Source organism: Eptatretus burgeri, chromosome 6 (assembly GCF_056783735.1).
Source record: "Eptatretus burgeri isolate ZD-2024b chromosome 6, Ebu_testis_v1, whole genome shotgun sequence".
Taxonomy (NCBI): Eukaryota; Metazoa; Chordata; class Myxini; order Myxiniformes; family Myxinidae; genus Eptatretus; species Eptatretus burgeri.
This window is the reverse complement of record NC_140966.1, coordinates 66,329,166-66,352,602: the sequence shown is the minus strand read 5'-3', so window position 1 is coordinate 66,352,602 and position 23,437 is coordinate 66,329,166. Positions and strand designations below refer to the sequence as shown.

Genomic DNA, 23,437 nt, shown 5'->3' with positions numbered 1-23,437 from the left:
ATGTCAGTTTCTCATGGCGCTCGTTGAAGTGCGAGCATTCGTCTTTGGCATTGGGAAGGAATTTGAAAGGGAGGTGGAGAGTCGGGGCTGGTATTGGACACCACTTGGTGCTGGTGTATCGCTGTGCTAATGTGATTAAACCCATTGGTCGACTCCAACCTGCGGCTCCTGGATCCCACTTCATCACCACTTTAATGAACAAGTTACAATATGTTTCAATCATTACACCCAAGACTGCCATCAAATGAGGTTTATGATTGAATGGGATTATTGAAACCCAGGTCTGTGCTGACCCATCAATCCAACATTCATACCCAACCCAAGTACTGGAGTGAAGAAAAGAGCATTAGTTTAAGGTCGGGTAAGATGACCCTGAAAGCAAACGGAGAGAAGATTCCCTCACAAGCCCTTACACACACACCTTAACAATATACACCCTCCTCAGGCCTTTTGGAAGCTTTCTGCAGCTGTAGACTCTCAGAACACAGAACATATCAGGACTGACAAAGTTACAAAGCGATTGGGGGGGGGGGTTCTTGCCCCACCTGACTATTTGCACCAAACTTCAGGTATTTGTTATTACAATGACAGGCTTTTATAATCGTATACATATCATTATTGAATTTGCATGTGTGCCTTCACGTCAATCCATGCTCACACCGGCATGTGTTTTTCATCAATCGGTTGCACAATATGTCACCATAAATTCATCAAAAAATCGAATTTGGAATTATCTTGAATACTAAACAAAGTTCTGGAATAAGTAATGAAATCACAAGTTCTCGTACCCTCTGGCTTTATCCCGACAATGCTGACCAGCAGGTGTCCCTCCAGTCGGTACTACAACACGGGCTGAACCTCTTATGGTGGAGTGTTACTTGTAAAGACATCCAGTAAGTAAACGATAAGTCGTATTTTCAGTGCTGTGGATTATGAGAGTGGAAGCTGTTGTTTTGTTGTTGTAGTTTGTGTTCTCGCTGACTGGGGGTGGAGGGTATTCAAAAGTGTATTCAACAATCAAAAGTGACCTATTTTTTACCTTTGTATTTTATGATCAGTTCATCTTCAACGAATGTTATGTCAATGATTCACTCTTGCCTTCAGCAGATTCCATATTCAACATGCGAATTCGACACCTCATTCTCCAGGGTCTCAGTTCAGCATGTTTTTGTGAAAATTGGAAAATGTGATGCAATGTTGAAATTTCATATTGGTTTTCATGAATATGGACTGAGGCCTAAATATGATGCTTTGTAATATTGCCATTATCCAAAGAAGATCTATGGCTGTTATCCGAAGAAGATGGCTATTCACATGAAACATGTGACCTATCTTCTGATTCTGATGTCACGAAGGGCAGATCCAGAGGGGTGGGGGGTCTTAGGGATCTGCACCCCCTTTTGGGGGGATAAAAAATAATGACCAAATCCCTCAAAAGGCAAAAAAAAAAAAATATATATATATATATATATATATATATATATATATATATATATATATATATATATATTGTTATTGTTATGGAAATGGCCCTTATTGGACTACTAAATAGAGGATTAGCTCAGTTCCCCCATTAAATGCATGTATAGCTAGGTTGTTTGGTAAAAAGGACGTCATATGTGTGTCGGGAGATAAAAAGGCTGTTTCATTGTCTGTGCGGTGGTGGAGGACCGAGAGATCCCTCTTATTCTTACCCCATCCCGGGATAGGCCCCTCCCAGTCGGCTGAGGGGATGTGGCCTGGAGAGAGGGTGTGGCTAGAGGTAGGAAGTGACGCGAAGGGGAGGGGTTTTTGTTCAGCTTCACCGAGAGAGGGTGCTCATGGAACGAGAGAAAAACGAAAGGAACAAGGAGTTCTCAGTTTGGAAAACTGCAGTCGCTGAGAGAAGGTGTCTTCGTGTGTCAAATGAGCGAACGAGAGAGAAAACGAAGACCTCAGGCTCAGTTTTGGCAGTTTGGAAAACTGCAGGTGGTTGAGAGGCTGCTCGTGTGTCGAAGGAGCAAACGAAGCGAGCGAACGAAGGCTTCGTAAAAAGAGAATAGTGTTTGGAGAACAGTCGCTCTCGAGAGGGTGCTTGTGTTTCGAAGCGAGCGAACGTAAGAGAGGCTGCCTTCACGTCAAATTGGCGATCGACTCTAAGGAAAGAAAAGGTGATTCGACAGAGAGAGGAACTGAGAGGACGAAGCGGAAGTCGGGCTTCGAGGCGGGAAGGCAGGAGAGGAAACGCCGGAGCCTCTGACGGTCCCTGCTCACACCAACGGCTTAAGATGGTTGCCGATCCGCTTGCCGGAGCCCGGCACCTCGATTTGGGCCTTGGCTGGAGAAAAGGCCAGGCCTGGATTTGTATGCTGGACCTTGAGAGAGATTGGCTGAGGCCCATCGTCGACATTGCACGGGGCCAGAACGCGCTGAGGAGGGCGTGCGCACACGGTGACTTGAGAAGGAAGAGTACGGCGCCGCCATCTTGCCACGCGGCGTGTTCGAGCTGGGAGTTCGAATCCGTGGACATCCGCCTGTTGCGAGCGACATTCGTGCTTTTGACACTGTCCTCTCGTCCATGAAACCTCACCAAGTACTCTGTCTTGTCTTGCATGCATGCTGTCTGTCTTTGTCTGCACGTTGTCTAAGGCATATTTTTTTTTTTTTTTTTTTTTTGTATACCTTGGTCGAGGCTCGTATGAGAGCTAACACACAACTCACAGCAAGGAGGCATGAGACAAGAGGGGCGGGAGTGGAAGGGACAAAACATTGGGGAACAGACACAGGTGAACTGTGGAAGGGAGAGGGATGGGGATGGGACGGGGAACATGGCGAGGGGAAGATGGACATTAAAGGGACTTTCAGGAAGGAAAGCAGGAGAATTGAAGGAAGTAGGCTTGGGTGGATTATCGGGGGTAGAAAAGATCGAGGATTTGGATGGGGGAAGATAAGAGGTGGTGGTGAACAGCTGTTTTGAAAGCCTGAAGGGAAGAATGGGAAAGAATAGAGTGAGGAAGTTTATTCCAAAGGCGGGAAAAAAGAGGAATGAAAGAGTGAAGATGAGCAGTGATTCGTGATTTTGGTAGTTTTACCAGAAGGGGGTTGTTGGCGGACCTTGAGGGCCCTGTGGAAATGTGGTTGGGACAAATCGCAGAGAGAGCAGGGGGGGCAAGGCTGGAGAGGAGTCGGTAGAAGACAGAAAGACCACCGACCAACCTGCGGTGATTGAGTGAGAGGCCCAAAGACTCAGCTTCATTGCGGGAGATGCCAATGATCTTAAATGCCCTGGTTTCGACAGCGTGAAGTCGAGAAAGGTGGGAGGCAGGAGCACCAGCCCAGAGGGGAGAGCAGTACTCCATCAGGCTACGGACAAAAGCTTTGTAAGTGGTCAGGAGCTCAAGAGGGCCGAGGAAGGACTTTGCACGACGGAGGATTCCCAGTCGGCGACTGGCTTTTGAGGCAAGGTTGGAAATGTGACTTTCCCAGGAAAGGTCATGGCAGATAGTGAGACCCAGAAGCTTGAAAGAAAAGACTTCTTCCAGAGGATTGTTGAGAAAGTGGATGGGGGGGTTTTGTAAACGGTCCTTTCGAAGAGACATAGTGAGAGTGTGAGATTTGTCTGGATTGAAAGACATGTTCCACGTGTTGGACCAGTTTGTGATTTTATCCAGATCTGCAGTGAGCGAAGAAGCTGCTGCTTGCCGGGCTGAGGGATGACAGATGGTACGGCAGAGGGTTGAGTCATCGGCAAAGAGAAATAGAGGATTTTCCAGAGAGTCCGAGAGATCATTGATGAAAACCAGAAAAAGAACAGGGCCCAGAACACTACCTTGAGGAACTCCAGCCTGCATAGGAAGAGGGGATGAAAGAACTCCATTTAGGGCCACACGTTGACTGCGACAGGAGAGGAAGTCTGCGAGCCATGAGTGGAGATGGCCTTGAATACCATGGGCAGAGAGTTTGGTGAGTAGGGCAGGGTGCCAGACTGTGTCAAAAGCACGTGATATGTCCAGGGATACGGCTCGGATTTCCTGTCTGGCATTGAGGACCTCCATCCATTGATGGGAGAGCAGTAGCAGCATATCTAGGGTAGAGTGACCTGGTCTGAAACCAAATTGATGATTGGAAATCAAGCCATTGGAGAAGAGGAAGGATTTCATGTCTGAAGCGATGATGGATTCCATAACCTTGCTGATGATTGGGAGAAGGCTGATTGGTCTATAGTTACAGGGATCTGTTTTTGCACCTTTTTTATGCAGGGCAGTGATGTTAGCAGATTTCCAAGCAGATGGCAGATGACCTTGGGAAAATGAGAGGGTGAATAGAACAGAGAGAGGGTGAGCAAGAGCAGAAGAGCAGGCTTTGAGGACACGTGGGCTGATGCCGTCTGGACCGGTTGCAGAATCTGACTCGAGGTTTGAAAGCAAGCTCTCCACCTTGTCAGGAGAAAAGGATACAGAGTCCAGGGACAGTTGGGTGCGACTGGGTAAAGTGGGTAGAGATAGTGATGGGTTTGGGACACAAGATTTAGCTGCAAACACCGAGTTTAGACATTCAGCTTTATCACGTGTGGAATCAGCAGTGCGGCCATTTGAGGTAAGGGAGGGGATGGAGGGGGAACATACACCAGAAACAGATTTGATTAAACGCCACCAGGATTTTGAGGAGGGAGAGAGGTTTGAGAGTTCAGACTTGAGATGAGAAAGATGTTGTTTTCTGGCTCTCCTGAGGGTAGCTACACACTTGTTCCGAGCTTTGTGGAAAGAACTGAGATTGCCCTCAGTTGGGTTTGCTTTCCATGAGGCAAAGGCAAGTTGTTTCAGGACAACTGCCTCGCCACAAGCTTCAGTAAACCAAGGGCGGGAGGAAGGGTAAGACAACTCAACACGAGAGGGGATAAATCTGTGCATGAGGGAGAGCAAGTTTCTTTGAAAGAATTCCCAGGATGAGTTGATGTTTGAGAAAGTAGTGATAGGAGACCAGTCTGTAAGTTTGATGGCTGCTCGGAGACCCTGCCAGTCGGCTTGAGTGAAATGCCAGACTCGACGGCGGTGAGGTGGTTCTCTGATAACAGCCAGAGAGATGTCCACTTTAATAAGGACGTGGTCAGAAGAACCAATTGGAGCGAAGGAAGAGCAGCAGATATTGTCAGGGAAATTTGTCAAAATCAGATCCAGAAGAGATGGAGTACCATTGGTTGAGATCCGGGTCGGGAAGTTGACCGATTGAGTCAGTCCCAATGAGTCACAGAAAGCTTTTGCTGATGTCCCATGGCAGGTGAGAGAGGTACCCACACCTAGCCAACTGGCGTGATGACAATTGAAGTCGCCACATAAGAGGAAGAGAGAGTTTGGATGAGAAGATAGAAGATGGTCCATGTTTTCGGAGAGTGAGGTGTAGATGGAGTCATCACTGTTCGGTGGACGGTACAGTACACATATAAACATGAGGTGGGAGTGGAGGGGAAGCCGAAGCCAGAGGTATTCCTGGGGGTGTGGGGGAGTGAGAGCAGTGCAGGGAGAGTGAGGAATAGAGTCTTTGATGAAGAGAGCAACACCTCCACCAGGACGAGGCTCAGGTCTGTCATACCGTAAGAGGGAGTAACCAGGGAGAGATACTTGGGAGTCAGACACGTCTTGGGAGAGGAAAGTTTCTGTTAGGCAGATAATGTCTGTTATGTCTGTCTGTTATATGATAATGATAATGTCTGTTAGGCAGATAATTTCGGTAGCGACCCCCTCGAAACCTGTAGTCCGTGGTTCCCTAGTTAAGAACGGGTTGAGGATTGTTTATAAAACCATTGTCGTGAAATTTGCTTGTGTTGTGATCCCCGATGTTCCCCAATAAATCTGGTTAATTCGTATGAAGTTGCCGCTATGGATTAATTCGAGTCGCGTCGAGGAACGATCCGTTCGATTGGAATATAAAACCAAAATGGTTACAGACTGGCAGAAAACGCTCGGCATCTGACAAAACCAGTCTGTAACCAGGGGTTCTATTCCCCCAACTGGCAAGGTACAAGGATTACGTTGGTGTCGCGATTGAAGGCGCGTGACCCGAGGCCTGTGCTGAGCCGGCCGGCGTTATAGATCCCGGAGACGGCCGGAGTGCGTTGAGAATCCCTCCGTCGCCAAATGCTTAACACTGGCTGTCAGGAGTGGGACGACGAACTCTCTGCTTCCCCCTTCGAAAATTTGCAGAACACCACTTGTGTTAACAATTGGTAGTCGGGAGTGGGATATTTGGACCAGTGGTGCATTTCGCACCCCGGAAATTGGTTAAAAAAATATAAAAAACGGTCCAAATTTGATTTTATTTTATGCTCGAGCGGATCGGAGGAAAAATTTGCAAATTATAAAGAAAATGGAGTCGCAAAATGGTGGCGCGGCTTCATCTCAGCACGACATGAAGTGGGAGTGGACTAATAATAGTGCAATGAGCCGCAAGGCACGAAGGAAACGCTCCTGCCCACCGGTTCAGGTCACGTGGACACGGAACACGCCGGGCTGACGAATCAGGACGCCAACGCATACATTCATGAGCTGTTGTTTGAGGAGCAGAAACAGCAAAGAGTCACTGTCTGTCAAGACATTATCGAGCGCCTTGAGGACAATCCAGACCTGCTCGGGAGTCATTACTGGCGATGAATCCTGGATATTCGAATACGATCCCGAGACCAAACGGCAGAGTCGTCAGTGGTAAAGTCCGGCATCACCAATACCAAAGAAAGCAAGGATGTTGAAGCCGAGGGTCAAGGTGATGCTCATCGCATTTTTTGACATCAAGGGCATCGTCCACTTCGAGTTTCTACCACAGGGTCAAACAGTGAATCAATATGTGTGCAAGGAGATCCTCCGGCACCTCATGAGATCAGTCTGGGACAAGAGGAGGGATCTGTGGGAGAACAATGACTGGGTGCTCCACCATGACAATGCCCCTGCTCACAGTGCCCTGAGCATCCAACAGTTTCTGGTGGAGAGGAACATGCCAACTCTATAGCAACCCTCGTATTCACCAGACTTGGCCCCTTGTGATTTTTTTCCTATTCCCCAAGCTCAAGGGGGTGATCAAGGGGACCCGATTTCTTGGTGTGGAGGCCATCAAAAGGGCCATGACGAGGGAGCTCCGGAAGATTCCAGAAGAAGCCTTCTGGGGGTGCATCGAAGCATGGAAGAAGAGGATGGACAAGTGTGTGAGACTGGAGGGAAACTATTTTGAAGGGGACAAGCTGTGATTTCATTATATTTTTTGGAATAAAATTTCTGTGAAGTCAGTCCCGTTACTTTTTAGACGGACCTCGTATATTACCATAGAGTAAAGTTTTAAGCATTTAAAAGCCATACCTTTCATTCTTGAACATTTTCTGAACTATCAGGATTGAAGAAGATGCTAAAATACATCGCTAAAACATCACAACGAGAGATTGCTAAAATGCCAATTTGTACTTCTCCTTCTATCCCTCTCAAAACAATGTAAAACTGAAGCCTGACCTCACTCAATAGCTGCTTTCGTCATGATGGAGATTCCAACGTGAGGAAGTTACTTTGTCTCTGGATTAGTGTCCGCAACCCAAAATTTAAAAATATATTAAATTTCAATCGTTTTATTACGAAAATAAATCATATGTAAATATGGACTTAACAAAACCATGCCAAGATCTTGGGAGGGGGAATGGACACTGGACAGAACCATTCAAAATGTGATACATATCCAACCCATCCCCCAAATCAACTGAAACAGGTATTAAAACAATTTAATTACATAGATGGATTTCATGAAATCAGGATACCAAGATATATAAAACATTAAGCATTTTATTATTTTTTAATAACGATATTCACATCGACATTTCTACATATGTTGTAAACCACATAATGAACTGTACCAAAAGCCAGGATGGGGTAGGGGAAAGAGGAGGGGTAGAGTGTAACATAAGCCAAATTTAATAACATCGATGAATTTACTCCATACCAAAATAACAAAATATACAAAACAGTTAGCATCTTGTTACTTAAAAAAAATGCAGAAACAAGAAAAAAAACATTTACAAAAAATGTAAAAACAAATAGGGATAAAATCCCCAATTGATGGACAAAACTCCTGTCTATTGATTATGTACACACTATATCGGATCAATGAAAGAAAGGACATAAACAAGCAGGTTTTGGAAGTAACAATTGTTTATTTATACACACACAAGCAAAAATAAATTAGCAGAGATTTATATTGGAAAGGAATCAAAGGCAAAAGGCAAAATGACACAAATATAAGACTTACCCATAACCCGTATTTCTCCATATTGTTGCGAATTCGCGCCCGCCGGCGTGCGATCGGCCGCTCGACTCGAATGGCGGCCGCCTCGCCCACCGGAACGGACAATTCTGTCGTGACCCTCTCGAAACAACGCCGGGAGCTAGTCACGGGTGGGGGTTTAACCCCACCACGACCGTGCCAATTGCCAAACCCGCGCAGGATAGGGTTGCTCGCCAAATTCGATCTACCTAAGTACCTGCGCGGATGGTCGACCGGGCGATCGTACCTCGCCGCAGGCCGACTCTGGCCACAAACCGCTTAAGTGGTCCATTCCGTGCTATTGGGATAACCGAGCAGTGTTATTGTCGGCCTCGACGGTTCCGATTAATTATCGGGCGTATTAAGCCCACTACGAACTCTTTACGTGAAGCAGGATGGAGGGTCAATAAAGAAAAGACGAAGCGAAACGGGAAAACAGTTCACACAATGCACATTTATTACGCAACACACGGAAAGCACACGTATACAGCCAAACAGTCAAAATGCACCTAAATCAGTAAAACAAAAGAAACAATGACGCAGAGTTACTACCGACTACGCGCACACATGGCAACACTTATACAGTTCTACTTTACAGACGGCGCCAACACACATTTACTCAAAAGCAAAGGAAAGAAGCCACCCTCATAGACAAGGGGGCAGACGGGCCTGTAGGCCAATATGTGCGCGGGACCTGAAGGAGCGGCCAGGTCCGCGAGACCGGGTGGGTCCTACCCGCGTCCTCGTGACGCGTTGGCGGATGTGCCGCAGATGTGGCCGCGTGGCTGTGCCCCGACTCCGTGCTCCTTCGCGGGTTTCGTTGGCACGACATTTGGAGTGGGGTGGGAACGGGGCCCCCTTTGTAGCACTATCTCAGCGCGGGGGAAAAGGGGGAATTGTTGATGCCCTGGGGGAGGGAGAATGGCTGGCTGGCTTGGGTCCCGCGACGAGCGATCTCCCACCGCGACCTCATCGCCGACCGCTGTCCTTCTCGCCTCAGACCCGAGCTCCTTGGCCTCTTCCCACAACTCTCCTCAGCCGACTGCAGAACCCAACTCGATTCCTTCGCCACCCAATTCCACTCTCTGCCACACTCTGCTACTGCCACACTCTGCCGCTGCCACACTCTGCTCTTCTAACCAAAAACTGACTCTTCCACCAAAACTGACTCTGCCACGAAAACTGACTCTGCTCCGATTCGCCTGGTGCTCGCCGTTTTATAGGCCGGCAGGAGAAACAATATGCAAATTTCCGGATCAGAATGATCTTGGGGGCGGAGCCACGCTCGCCAATTGGACAGAGGAAAAGTGGGCGTGAACCTCCCCTGATCCTAGAATTTGCATATTTCGATTTCACACGGACGCGCCTGGAGGCGGGGCCAAGCCGATCCGCGCTTGCTGATTGGACGGATCAGAAGTGGGCGTGCAGCATTCTTGATCCGAATTCTCCCTTGAAAAGGCCGCTATTTGCACTCGCGGCTCGGTGCGTATCTTGAACGAGCCCAAGACAGCCCGACGCTCAGTGTTCACAGGTGGTGCGGGAATGGCCGTAGGAGGAGAGAGAGGTGAGGGTGGTGGAGGGTTTATCGGTGGTGGGTTGAGGGTTGTGGCGGATGAGACGTGGTTGGTTCAAAATAAAGATAGAACAGAAAAACGGCCATCTCAAAGCGCCGCAACCCGAATGAATCACATAAGTTCCCTCTAAACAACGGGTTTGGGGCTAACTACACATGCACTTAAAGTTATCTCACCTACGGGCCCTGAATGGTGGTTTGCGAATTTCCACAGCCGTAACAATATATTGACTTACAGTACTTACACAACAGACATGGTGCCGTCATTCATCTGGGAAGAAGAGAAATGAGAAGCAAAAAGAGGCAGTTTGGGGTTTGTTTCAACTCCTCACTTACCTCACGAAAACAAGTGGGGTTGCGTTGGGCCAAATATTGTGAGGGGGGGGTTTAGGGGCCTGAGGGGGTTGGGAGTACGCCTGGTGTTGGCATAATGGTTAGGGCGGCAGGCTTTGGATCCTATGGTCCTGAGTTCAAATCCCACTTAGCTGTTGAATTAATACCAGGTGGGGTTGATTCTGCCTGTCATCCTTCCGAGGTCAGCAAAAATGAGTGCCAGCTTGTTGGTATACTGTGTTGGAGTGGTGAGCCATCCAGATTTGTGCCCAATAGCCAAGGACACTGCTTAAGCAGCACCAACGCTCTGCACAGAGTATGGTCCCAATCTCCTCCTCCCCATAAAAACCCAGGAAACAGGGTGAGGATCTATATACACACAAATGAAAAAATAACTCATTCTGGGGATCCCTCCGTGTACACAGATGCTCTCCCCTATGGTACATTTTCAAATCCGTAACTATATCTACACTAATACATGTCAGTGTGTGTGTGTGTGTGTGTGTGTGTGTGTGTGTGTGTGTGTGTGTGTGTCCTCTATAACTCCATAACCATGAAACCTAGCAGCCTGAAACTTTGTATGCATACTAAGGGAACTCCAAGGAAGTGCATGACTGAAAATTGGGTATTTGGGTGAATTATAACACCCCTTTTGAAGATAATTAACGGACTTATTTAATTATATCCTTTGTCAGGTGAATCCTCGGCCCCCTCACTCTCTATGGGGTCTTTGGGCATATCCTGGGTTACCTCACTGGGGTCTGAAGCTGCCATCTTTTTTTGGCTCACTAAACTTGCCTTGATTTGGAACAAGCCACAATGATTTCTAAACTACACAGTTTTTTTTTCACTTTTCTCACTCATGTTATCAAATGCCTGATCATAATAGCTACAAATCACTGAATACATTGCAATGCTTATAAACGCCCAGGCACGCCAGCGTTTGTGGCTTTATTTCATTTCCACACATGCCATAACCTCGATATTCTCTTAAACTAAGCCAAATTACAAAGTTTAATCTCCAGAATTGAACTTGGCAGCAGTTCTGACTGCTAAAAGAAAGTGTTCACTTGTCCATGTCAGACATATTTGATATCATCATTGCTACAAATCTCTGGATACATGCAATGCTTATAAACGCTCAGAGACGCCAGCGTTTGTGTCTTTATTTCATTTCCACACATGCCCTAACCTCAAGAATCTCTTCAACTAAACAAAATTACAAAGTTTAAGCTCCAGAATCGAACTAGGCAGCAGTTCTGACTGCTGAAAAAAAAGTGTTCACTTGTCCATGTCAGACTTTGCTTAGGCGTTTCTGGGTGCACAGATTTTCTGACCCATCGTCACTTGCCAAGCCAAGCGTTCTGTTGGAGTGCTTGTTTGAGTGCTTAAACCACTTGGCCAGCACTTACCAAGCTGCTTGGTTGTTCGTTTCAAAGCCACCAGAAATAAGACCTGTTGCCTCCCTGATGGAAATACCAATCTTTGCATAATTGCTAAAAGAAAAAAAAAATCAGAATAAAAATTAACTTTTATCCTTTAAAAATGATGTGAATAAATTATTGAAATATCAGCTGCTTTTTTGGATCCTTTTCTCACCTGTGTTGCAAGTAGAGCTACCTGCTTTGTGATGCTTTAAAAGGTGGTGTATAATCAGCATTTTCTGAACATAATCGATGTGAGAAACGGGACTGAATGAGACTCACATTATTAGAAGTGAAGAAAAAGATGAAGGCGGAAGAGATTTTCTGTCTAGTTTTAGAAAGAACACAGCGGTTAAAGAGAAAACATTGCCGTTTGGGCACGCTTAATCACTCCGTTAATGTCCTGGTACGCTGCCTTCCCTTCCCTTTATGATGCCTTCCTTTCCCCTTGCCTCACACTGCTTCCCCTCACCTCATGCTGCCTACCCTCCCCTCATGCTGCCTTCTTCCCCTCCCCTCACACTACCTTACAATTCCCTCCCCTCACTCTGCCTCCCCTTTCCTTCATGCTTCCTCCCTTCCTTCACGCTGCCCCCCCCTCACGCTTCCATTCCCTCATGCTGCCTCTCCTTTCCCTCATGCTTCCTTCCCCTCCTCACGGTACCTCCCCCCCTCACGCTGCCTTCCCTTCCTCATGGTACCTCCCCCCTCACGCTGCCTTCCCTTCCTCATGCTGTATAACCCACCCATTTGTGCTGCCTTTCTCACCTCCTCATGCTGCCCCCCTTCCCTTCCCCTCTCGCTGCACTCCCCTCCCCTCACGCTATCGTCCTTCCAAACCCCCTCCCCTCTCCACTGCCATGGCCATCTCCCAGCGGTCTTCAGGTGCTGTATTAACATGCTGTTTTAACGGACCCCATTTCGTTCAAACCTGTACGACCCCCCTCCCCCCCCCCCCCCCCCTCCCCAAGTCCCACTGCTAAACACAATTTGAGAATCCCTCAATATCTTTATAATTACAGTATCGTCGGACAACATCCATAAATGAAAATTTAAAAACGAAAAAAAATGCAGATGAGTGACTCGAGACAATGGAGAAGCACGGTAATTTTGTGTGCTGACGGACATCGAAGTCTATACACCAGGAAAAATCACAGAACCATTGAAAAGCATCCGGAAATTATAATATAAATAAATGAAAAATCAAATGCAGGTGAGTGACCCGAGACGATGGGGAAGCATGGTTCGTATGCTTACACAATGTGTAAGCACACCCTGCTAATGTATATGTACTGTATGTATCTATACATTTTATTGCATGTATCTATCCAATAACGTGGGCCATTGAACAGATTTGATCTTTCTATTATATTGTTTTGACATCAGAATCAGACCAACTTCTTAATTTGACATCAGAATGACATAAAACTGGCTTAATATTGTGTAGGATATAATAACTTTTCATTTCAACAAACATTATAGAAAAAGGTTTTAATTAAACAAGCTCAAATGAGCTGAGATCCTCGTCTTCTTAATGATGACGTCATAAAAACGAATATGACATCATTGTGATGCATCAGGTTTGCGATAAATTATCTGTGCTAATTAATGCCCGGCTTGATTCCCGCAAAAAAATTCAAACAGCTTGCCGAGTTTCGGAGATAATGGAATAGGCGATTTCCATTAGCGGCGATATTATGAAGTCAACTTTTTTTTCTAGGAATAATTTCCAAAATCGGAGATGGTTACTGCCTGTGCGTGGGCTTTCTGCATATACATGGCAAGTTTCACAAAGATCCGATGAAAACTCTGGCTTGTGAAACAAAAAATGGCAAAAATAGGAATGACGTCATAAAAATTGATATGACGTCATAGTGATGTATCATACATGCGGCAATTCATCTCTGCTAATGCCCAGTTCGATTCCTGCAAACAGAATTCAAACAGCTTGCCTAGTTTTGGAGATAATTTTTTAGGCGATTCCAATTAGCGGAGATATTTTGACATCACAACTTTATTTTTAGGAGGAATTTTCAAAATCGGAGATGGTTACTGTCTGCGCAGGGTATTTTTACATATATTTGCCATGTTTCAGGAAGTTTCAATGAAAACTGTAGGCTGTGAAACAAAAAAGTCCACAAGAAGAAGATGAAGAACAACAACGTGAGTCAGACTTCGAGATCCTCCACGAGGATCTAAAAAAAAAAACCGCTCATTATTAATATGACAAAGTTATGGCAATTTTAAAATATCTCCATTCTGTTTCACTCTGTGTAAGTGTGGCGGAAATGGCGCCACCTTTGGTGGTATCCAGTATTACAAATAATCTTCATTTACCTTCTTAATATAATGGAATTCTCTAAATTATAAGATGCAGTAGATGTTGTGATCAATAAATTTCTTTTAAAAAAGCGACCAAAATTATAAAGTGCATTTTCCAGAATGTTCTGCAGCACATTGACCACCGAAGGTGGGCCGAGAAGGGTGCTCCCACCCTTGGAGCGGGAGTGCCCACTTGTACATGTAATTGGTCCCTTTGCTGTTGGCAGATTCGAACTCAAAAGTATCCGAGTTTAAATCGACTCTAATTGCGCCGCAGATGTGGAGGAAATATTTCCGAATTCTTAAATGGCGCAATTTGAACGGCTCATCAGCGATAGCCTTTCATCGTGTTCTGGCCAAAATGAAAGGCTGCAAACGGAGTTGGATGGCAATGATGTATGAGGGCCGACCAGTGGACATTCGACTCTGGGCCCCTCTTCCTGTTTGCCCATGTGCTTTCTGCCTGGCTGATCGCCAGCTGGGTGGTAAGATCCAAGATCCATACTTATACTTCCGCCCATACACCTTCTGGATGCACCTGGTTGCCTTGCTACCATCAAGTATGGTTCACAATTACCATCCCTTTGATCCAGTCTCTTCCCCCTCCCCTTTTCTCCTTCATTGTCCTTTTCTATTTGTAGAGGGAGATGTTGAGAAATCATCATGGCTTCCCAGTGGTTTGTCAACTTTTTCTTTGGCATCCTCATGGATGGGTAGTCTGGTAGTTGGTGTTTTATGAGATTATATAGCCGGTTATCATTTTGCTTTGATTGGCAAGAGCGTTGAACATCCTAAATCCATTCGGCTTTTAATTCTTCAGCAAAGTCCACCATGCAATGAAAGATTCACCAGGCCTCATTTTTAGAGGGATTTCTTTATCCCACTCTGCACTTTTGAGGAAACAAATTCCACATTGTTCATTCGTCAATATCGTCTTTCTGTTCCTTTTCACATCATCGCATTTGATGACCAAACTATTTGTTACACTCTCACTAAACCGTTTCATCAAACCCTTTCCTTCCTTTACCTGCCCTCATCCCTTCTTTCCTCCCACGCTCGCCCGCCCTATTTTTCTCTTTTCTTCCCATCCACCTCTGCGACCTCCCACCCATGGTTCCTGTACCCACACCACGCCCTCCCCGCCACAGTGCCTCCCGCGTTCCGTAATGCGTACCATGTGCGACGCACACGGGTTCGGTTACGGAATGACCGCCGTGGAGAAGGCCCACACACAGGCGAGATCGCAGGGTAGGGACGTGCGGACACGGACAAGGGAATCGACAAAGGAAGGCTGCGCGTCGGACATTGGACACTTCTCTGCTATATGCGTGTGGACCTACAGACCTATAAGTATGGGTTATCCATGCACCTCACAAGCCTGGCATGTATATATATCACCAGAAAAATATTAAGGGCCAGTTTAAGACTTTGTGTTCAATTAGAATGTCATGTGTGGATGTGGTTTTTTTTTTTTTCTATAAGTATACCATGCTGTAGACTTCCAAGTATACCATTTGGCCAAAAGACTATTCTGGCCAAATGGATATACTGTATACCCACACATATCGAGAAATATCATAGACCGCGAGAGACCGCACCAGTAAGAGGGCACCGCCCCCACTGGATCCCTGCTGGGGTCGAAGCTCAAGTGCAATTATAGCGGCGTTTTGTGAGAAAAAACTGCGGCCTGGTCTAAGCGATGGCTGTTTTGGGGTTTTTTTTTTACATTATAACACGAAACACGCAATTACATGTACGTTGCATCACATCGATATGCAAGGATCTCCGATTGTCCATATTTGCTAATCCTCATCAAACATACGTCGGTCCAAAAAAAAATAATAAAACATTGTTATGATGGTTGCTCATGCTTTCGATCTCACACATCACATACATATGTATGTATGTATGTATGTATGTATGTATATATGTCTGTATATATGTATGTATGTATATATATATATATATATATATATATATATATATATATATATATATATATATATATATATATATATATATATATATATATATACAGAATATATAGTACTTATTTAACAATCCCAATTATACACATCTTCTTGTGGGTTCATGCGGGGAAAGGTTTTGGCCCAAGTCTTTCACGAACCGGTTAGCCAGACCTGACGTTCTACTGAAGTTGATTTTGGCAGGAATTTGTTATTTATTTGCAGTGCTGGAAATAACTCCACTACTCTTCATGGAAGACACTGTGTTTTCCTCAATGTCCACCAGCTCATGCCAGCAGACAGGACACCTGAGTTCAGATCTATCTGAGTTGAGGCACACTTTGTGATGCAACACCCTATCTACAAAGTGCCAATCTGACTGGTCAGCAATTGAGCACTGACATGGTCAGCACTGACAGTAGAGCAGTTTATAGTCTGTTCAGCAAACCCAGGCTGGACAACTTAAACGTAAGTGCATTACATTACCTTTGCACACTCCCATTGTACATATATTGAAACACCAATGTTTTAAATGTTTCAATACTTGATTTGATGTACCTTACTCTTTGCACAACTTTGGTGCTGCCTGTTTGTCCGTGATCTGTCCTTTTAAATGCTCAGCATCAAGCAACACATACCATTTTAAAAGTCTTTGGTATGACTTGGTTGGGATTTGAACTGCCGGGATTCAATGCTACGTATTCAGAAATAAGAAAGAAAAATTCGTATAGAAACATATGTATAAATATGTATCTATATATATATATATATATATATATATATATATATATATATATATATATATATATATATATATATATATATGTCGTGGTTGCACTATTATGAATCTCTCAGTCTGAGAACTTTTTGAACGCCCTTGCGTATATTATACAATAAACGGAGTAAAACAATTTATTTGCAAACACGTATTTTGAAACATTTTTTCTCTGCTTGCACTACAGATAAGGATTCCTTGCACTATAAAATGAACAAGCAAATAGCATCTCAAACCATTAACACATTGGGTTTATTTGGAGGAAAGGACAAAACGAGCTCTGTTCTTTCGAGAAGAAACAACAATAGCCGATTGTTATAGCTGTGTTGTTTTTTCATTCAATCCGCGATAAAACGACGGGAAAAAAATAATTGCTGAAAATATACGTATTCTATAAAGCATAACTAATTATTCGGTCATTGAAAGTCAAACACATTTGGTACGATAATTATTTTCTTTATACCCCCCCCGCCCCCCCCACATACACGGTCCAGAGAGAGAGAGAGAGAGAGAGAGAGAGAGAGAGAGAGAGAGAGAGAGAGAGAGAGAGAGAGAGAGAGAGAGAGAGAGAGAGAGAGAGAGAGAGAGAGAGAGAGAGAGAGAGAGAGAGAGAGAGAGAGAGAGAGAGAGAGAGAGAGAGAGAGAGAGAGAGAGAGAGAGAGAGAGAGAGAGAGAGAGAGAGAGAGAGAGAGAGAGAGAGAGAGAGAGAGAGAGAGAGAGAGAGAGAGAGAGAGAGAGAGAGAGAGAGAGAGAGAGAGTTTTAATGTGCACCCTCTCATTATCAAATGTTGCAATAACGCGGGCCGTTAAATTTGCACGAGTGTTGAGAAAAAGAATTATTCAAAGGAATTTTTGAACTCTTATTCATTCACCTGTGGGTTCCACATTGCAAGAAAGAACGAGTCCACGGGTCCCCCCCCCCCAGAAAGAATAGGAAAAGAGGACAATGTGAAAGGAAGTTCATCTGCGTGCTTTTTCCAACTTGTTATCGATTTTTTTTTTCTCTGCGCTCCCATTCCATTATTCTTTCTTTTCTTGTCCACGCGGGCGTTCTTCGAGCTGTCTTCGTCTTGTGTGGCTGGTAGTCTAGCCGGGAAGAAATTAGCTACAAAATGAGTAAATTACCGGCACATGCCCCCGCGATCCGTGTTAAAACGTGGGGTCACGGAGGCTTGGGGCACGGGCGACTGAGCATGTGCTCGACAGACGCAGCCGCGGGCAAGGCCGCGGGAAGGCTCGGAAATTATGGCGACGATACCTGTTCCATATATAAATGTATATGTGTGATTTATGGCACCTCTGATGGAGAACTCACCTTTGTGGGCGACATGGCGATTATGTGGCTGAATGGAGGGCGTTTAACCGTGGCTGGACTCGCATGAGGACTGGACAGGTCGAGCATTCACAGAGACAAACGCTAAGTGTGCGTAAGCTCGAGCGTACTACATGTACATTATACGCCGTGTCCACTTGGAAGTCATGGGACACTTCCCACGCCATTATACATTCCGGCCTCGCATGTACATTCCAAACTGATCCATGGTCTCCCGACACGAATTGCAGATGGAAACATACCCAAGCATAATGGTCATGCAAATTGTGCATGCGATTGACAAAGATTGTTGAAGCTCAATGCAAGGATGGGTCAATCGCAAAATGTATGTACTCATTGCTTCCGATGTATATATAGTGTATGCAGATTCACTCAAGAATGATGGAGTGCACACAACACCATGGTGGGCACGTACTCAATGCACCAGAAGAGCTTTTGGATGAGGAGTCGTTCAAACTCAGTGCCATCTTGCAAGCGAAATAATCCATACATACATGTGTAGCTTGATATATATATATATATATATATATATATATATATATATATATATATATATATATATATATATACACATATGTATATACAAACATCTTCATCATGTTCCAAGCTATGATCATGCACTGGAATTATAATCAAGCACTATTGTAATATTTTCAATCACAAATTACTGTATCTGATATAAACATGCACAAAACAGGGTATTGCATGGGTCTAAAAAAGTTGGGCACATTATCTTGTATTCAGTTGATGTGCCTGTACAGTTTAGAATAACTGTGATGTCTATACGTACGCCGTATTTATTTGCGCCTCTCTCCAAAGACGGATGGAACTTTCTTTACTTCTGACCTCGCAAGTTGCACCAGAAAAGGCTTCAGAGTGCACTATGTCGTGCTCAGGGCGACATCTGTCCACTGACAGATCGGGATAAAGACGCACAAAAGGCTGGGGTCGCAGGGTCGCGGTACACGGTGCACACCGAGCCGCGTGAATAGCGAGGGCCTTTCACTCTTTTCCGACGACCACTGATTCTCACCCTTGCTCAGCCCGAGATTCGCTTTCTTGCCATAAATGTTGTGAACACAGTGGCACTCGAGAAGGTGCTTTCGTAAAATTGGATCCTTTGTTGTTTGTATTAATCTCGGGAATTTTGGTGTCAGAAAGGGGTGTGGAGTTCCTTAAATGCGATGGATTTTCTCGCTGCATCCCTGCATAAAGATACAGGCTTACCTTCGTAATGAAGCCACTCCACGAATCTGTTGAGGAGAAACTTCATTGTTAGTCTTAATAGGGTAAAGTTTGGGCCGACGACAAAAAGGTCAGAGGATGATGTAATCTCGAAATGCTCCTTCACTATACAAAATAATTTTATTTTTTTCATTAAATGATGACTAGGAATTTTGGAAGACCTTGAACATGATAAAGTTCTCTGGGATATAAAGAGTAGGTAAATGTGAATTTTCATCTGTTAGAAGCAATATATATTTGTGTACATATATATATATATATATATATATATATATATATATATATATATGTACATATATATATATATATATATATATATATATATATATATATGTACATATATATATATATATATATATATATATATATATATATATATATATATATATATATATATATATATATATATATATATATATATATATATATATATATATATATATATATATATATATATATATATATATATATATATATATATATATATATATATATATATATATATATATATATATATATATATATATATATATATATATATATACATATATATATATATATATATATATATATATATATATATATATATATATATATATATATATATATATATATATATATATATATATATATATATATATATATATATATATATATATATATATATATATATATATATATATATATATATATATATATATATATATATATATATATATATATATATATATATATATATATATATATATATATATATATATATATATATATATATATATATATATATATATATATATATATATATATATATATATATATATATATATATATATATATATATATATATATATATATATATATATATATATATATATATATATATATATATATATATATATATATATATATATATATATATATATATATATATATATATATATATAGATACATATATGTAATATACATATATGAAATGGGGGTAATAAAAAAGGTATTTTCATGGGGAAATAGTCTTTTTGTAGTCGTTTATCAGTATTTTTATTTTGTCTTTGTCACACTCTTTTCACGAAGCACAATGCATGCTAATCATATAATCTTGTTGAATGTCGATATAATCGACAAAAGAGAAACATTGAAACCATCATGGTCGGGGAAGGGGTGTGGGGAGGGGGTAAAGTGGGTTAAAATATCCATCCATCCATCCATCCATCCATCCATTGGGACCATACTCTGTGTAGTGTTGGTGCTGTCTAAGCAGTCTCCTTGGCTATTGGGCACAATCCTGGATGGATCGCCACTCCGACCGATACCAGCATGCTGGCACTCATTTTGATGACCTGGGGATGACAGGCAAAGTCAACCCCACCTGGTATTAATTCAACAGCCAAGTGGGATTTGAACTCAGGAATCCTTAGATCTCAAGCCCACCACCATAACCATTAAGCCAACATCAGGCATGTTAAAATCTAATAGGGTTAAAATCTAACGATGATCGGGTTTAAAATACTACTACTACAATTATGATGACTACTACTATTACTACTACTACTACGACTACTATGACTACTACTACTACTACTATTATGACTACTATTACGGCCCAGTTATGAAATACTGGCCAAAAAAAGTTCCTTGGCCGACCCCACCTTCTGTGGTGTTTTTGGGATTACACTTTTTGCCCGAGTCTTTCATGAATCGGCTGGCCAGGCCTGATGTTTGATTGAAGGTAACTCGTCTGCCCTTCACAAAACACATCATGGTGTCTTTAACGCCCACCAACGACCAGTGCTGGCAGATTGGTTATCCGGCTTTACATCTCTCCGACGGACAGCACACACATGACACATTGATGGATTGTCCTGCATGAGAAACACCAGGATGATCGTCCACAGCCCGGTCAGGATTCAATCGTAGGCTCGACAGCTTAAAGGTGAATGTCCTTACTTCATGGCTATCCTTTGAGCCATTAAGCACATAATACGTAGGGTTTAAATCCTGAGTAAATTTTATACATAAACCTATGTTGCATAATATATAAACGTATGCAGTATAACCTATATAATATACCTATATAATAAACTTATATAATATATATGTATTTATATATGCTTTAAAATTGAACCGATGTAACGACCTGTATACATAGCATCATCGAGGAAAGTCAGTCTATACCTGAACATGATTTCAAAATTTCATGCTACAGTCTTTGAATGTCAATAAATAGAAACAGATTTGCTTGTAAGGCTTTTCACCATCTTAAATATAAATGCAATTGATGAGGTTCAGCTGGCATAATGCTCCACATTGTTCTCGAAAGACTTCTTCAAAATCGTAATTATTTCTTGAATCGCAAGATTTCAAGCATTTTCCAAAACCATACCACCCTCGTTCAGCAAGGATTACACCTGGTTAATATAATCCATTGAATTCCTTCTTATTCCAAAATGTGACCAAATTGAGCAACCCTGCTGGGAGTGTGCAGTCTCATCTGCTAGAAGAAAGGTCTGATGAACGATACACCTGCACATGGTAGCAGTTATGGTCATGAAGATATATCCCTCGATCTTATGGCACTTGCATTAATATATTAAAATACATGAAGGTTAACGTTGGAAGTAAAATTGATCCCATCATCTCACGACTGCTACATGCACGATTATTCTCCATGCACAAAATTGAGGTTAAATATGATCTTGGCTTCTCTCCTAGAGCACAAGCGTGTCTTAGCTACCTGGCTTCGTGGTGAAGTGCTATTTGACTGTTTGCAGTACATTTACCCAAATGAGCTCTTTTTTGACGATTTGTCATAAAACTGCCCATTATTGGTTATCTTTACATGCATACAAAACAGCTTTACACTGATTCTAGAAAGTTCACTGTTTTGCCTCTACTCCCCTAAAATACTCGCTTTACATCGACGGTCAGCTGACACTTGTTTTATGTTATAATAAACTTACAAATGAGAGGGACAGAGTGGGAGGCATTACCATTAATTTTTAATTAATATTTGCAGCATGTTAAGAGTATGCACATGGCTTGGTATGCCCTGAACCCCCCCCCACCCCCCCCAAAAAAAAACCTTCCTCATGGTTCACCCATAACACTGAACACCTTTTTCGAACCAGCTAGAGACATTGACTTATTCGACCACACTTGAATGTTCAAAAGGGTGGTCTTGTAGTGCATGTGAAACAGGAATAGTAATCTGGTATATTCAGCATGGAGTTTACTGGGACATTTCTGCTGACTTTTCATGTTCGTCTTCGTCTTTGTCTTTGATTATCGAAGCAGATGTCAGTGACAAAACAATTTCAGCATTGCGAAGTATTTCAGACTCCTTTATGAACAGCCATAAACGCCATTGTTTTCCTCCTCTTTTCATGCCCATGATTGATATGCCCCTCACAGAGTAGCAGAACGTTTGATAGGCAGCATGATGGCAATTACAAGTGCAAACAGTGCGATTTGGACAGACTTGGCAGACAGAGATCACAAAGAGCAAACTACAGCACAGACAGAAATGGAATTGAGCACGGAATGCTGGCAGATGGACGATTTGAAAGCCTTTACAAAGAGTAGCGAGACTTAGCAGAGTTAGGAAAAATATTTCCTTCTTGGGGGACGCACCGATAATTCCCAAGAGCTTGGCCTTCTCAGCTTCCACAAGAAACAAGTTAGTAACCAGTGATTTGGCTCACAACGATGGAAGCATATTTCGTAATGCTGTGAGAGAAGGCCTTGAATGTCTTGAGCATCTGAGCACTGCTGAGAAATGCCTAATTGGCACCTATTGGCAGGATACTTCTTGTTCGATGGTGATACCAATAATCTTCAGAGAGTGGTCCTTTATATTCTCATTTCCTTCCAGAAAGTGTTCATGCAAGGCCCATTTTATGAAAGCATTTTCGAACTTCATCATGATCCTGCATGAAGGAACCGTATTTCCAAAATACTCTATACGTCACGTGTCCAAGAATGATGCTTATGCTTTGCTTGCACACTTATCTTTAGACGAGAGACCTCATTCAGGATTGGACAACTCACTTTGGATGATGGCTCTCCTATCTCTAATATCCTTCTATTGATTAGTCAATACATTAAAATATTCATGATGATGTCACTGATGACGGATTGAATGATTCAATGATGAAATCCTGCTTTGCATTGCTTCCTGATACTCCACATATTATGTGG

The 23,437-nt window shown here is 43.0% G+C and overlaps 1 protein-coding gene across 2 annotated transcripts in view; it reads right to left on the bottom strand.

Annotated features, from left to right (window-relative positions):
* Positions 1-23,437, bottom strand: part of LOC147024981 (uncharacterized) — a 120,256-nt gene that overhangs the window by 84,688 nt on the left and 12,131 nt on the right. For both annotated transcript variants that reach the window (XM_085885480.1, XM_085885478.1), the window contains exon 2: positions 20,473-20,580. The gene's annotated coding sequence lies outside the window, so the exon portion shown is untranslated. The remainder of the gene's footprint in view (positions 1-20,472; positions 20,581-23,437) is intronic.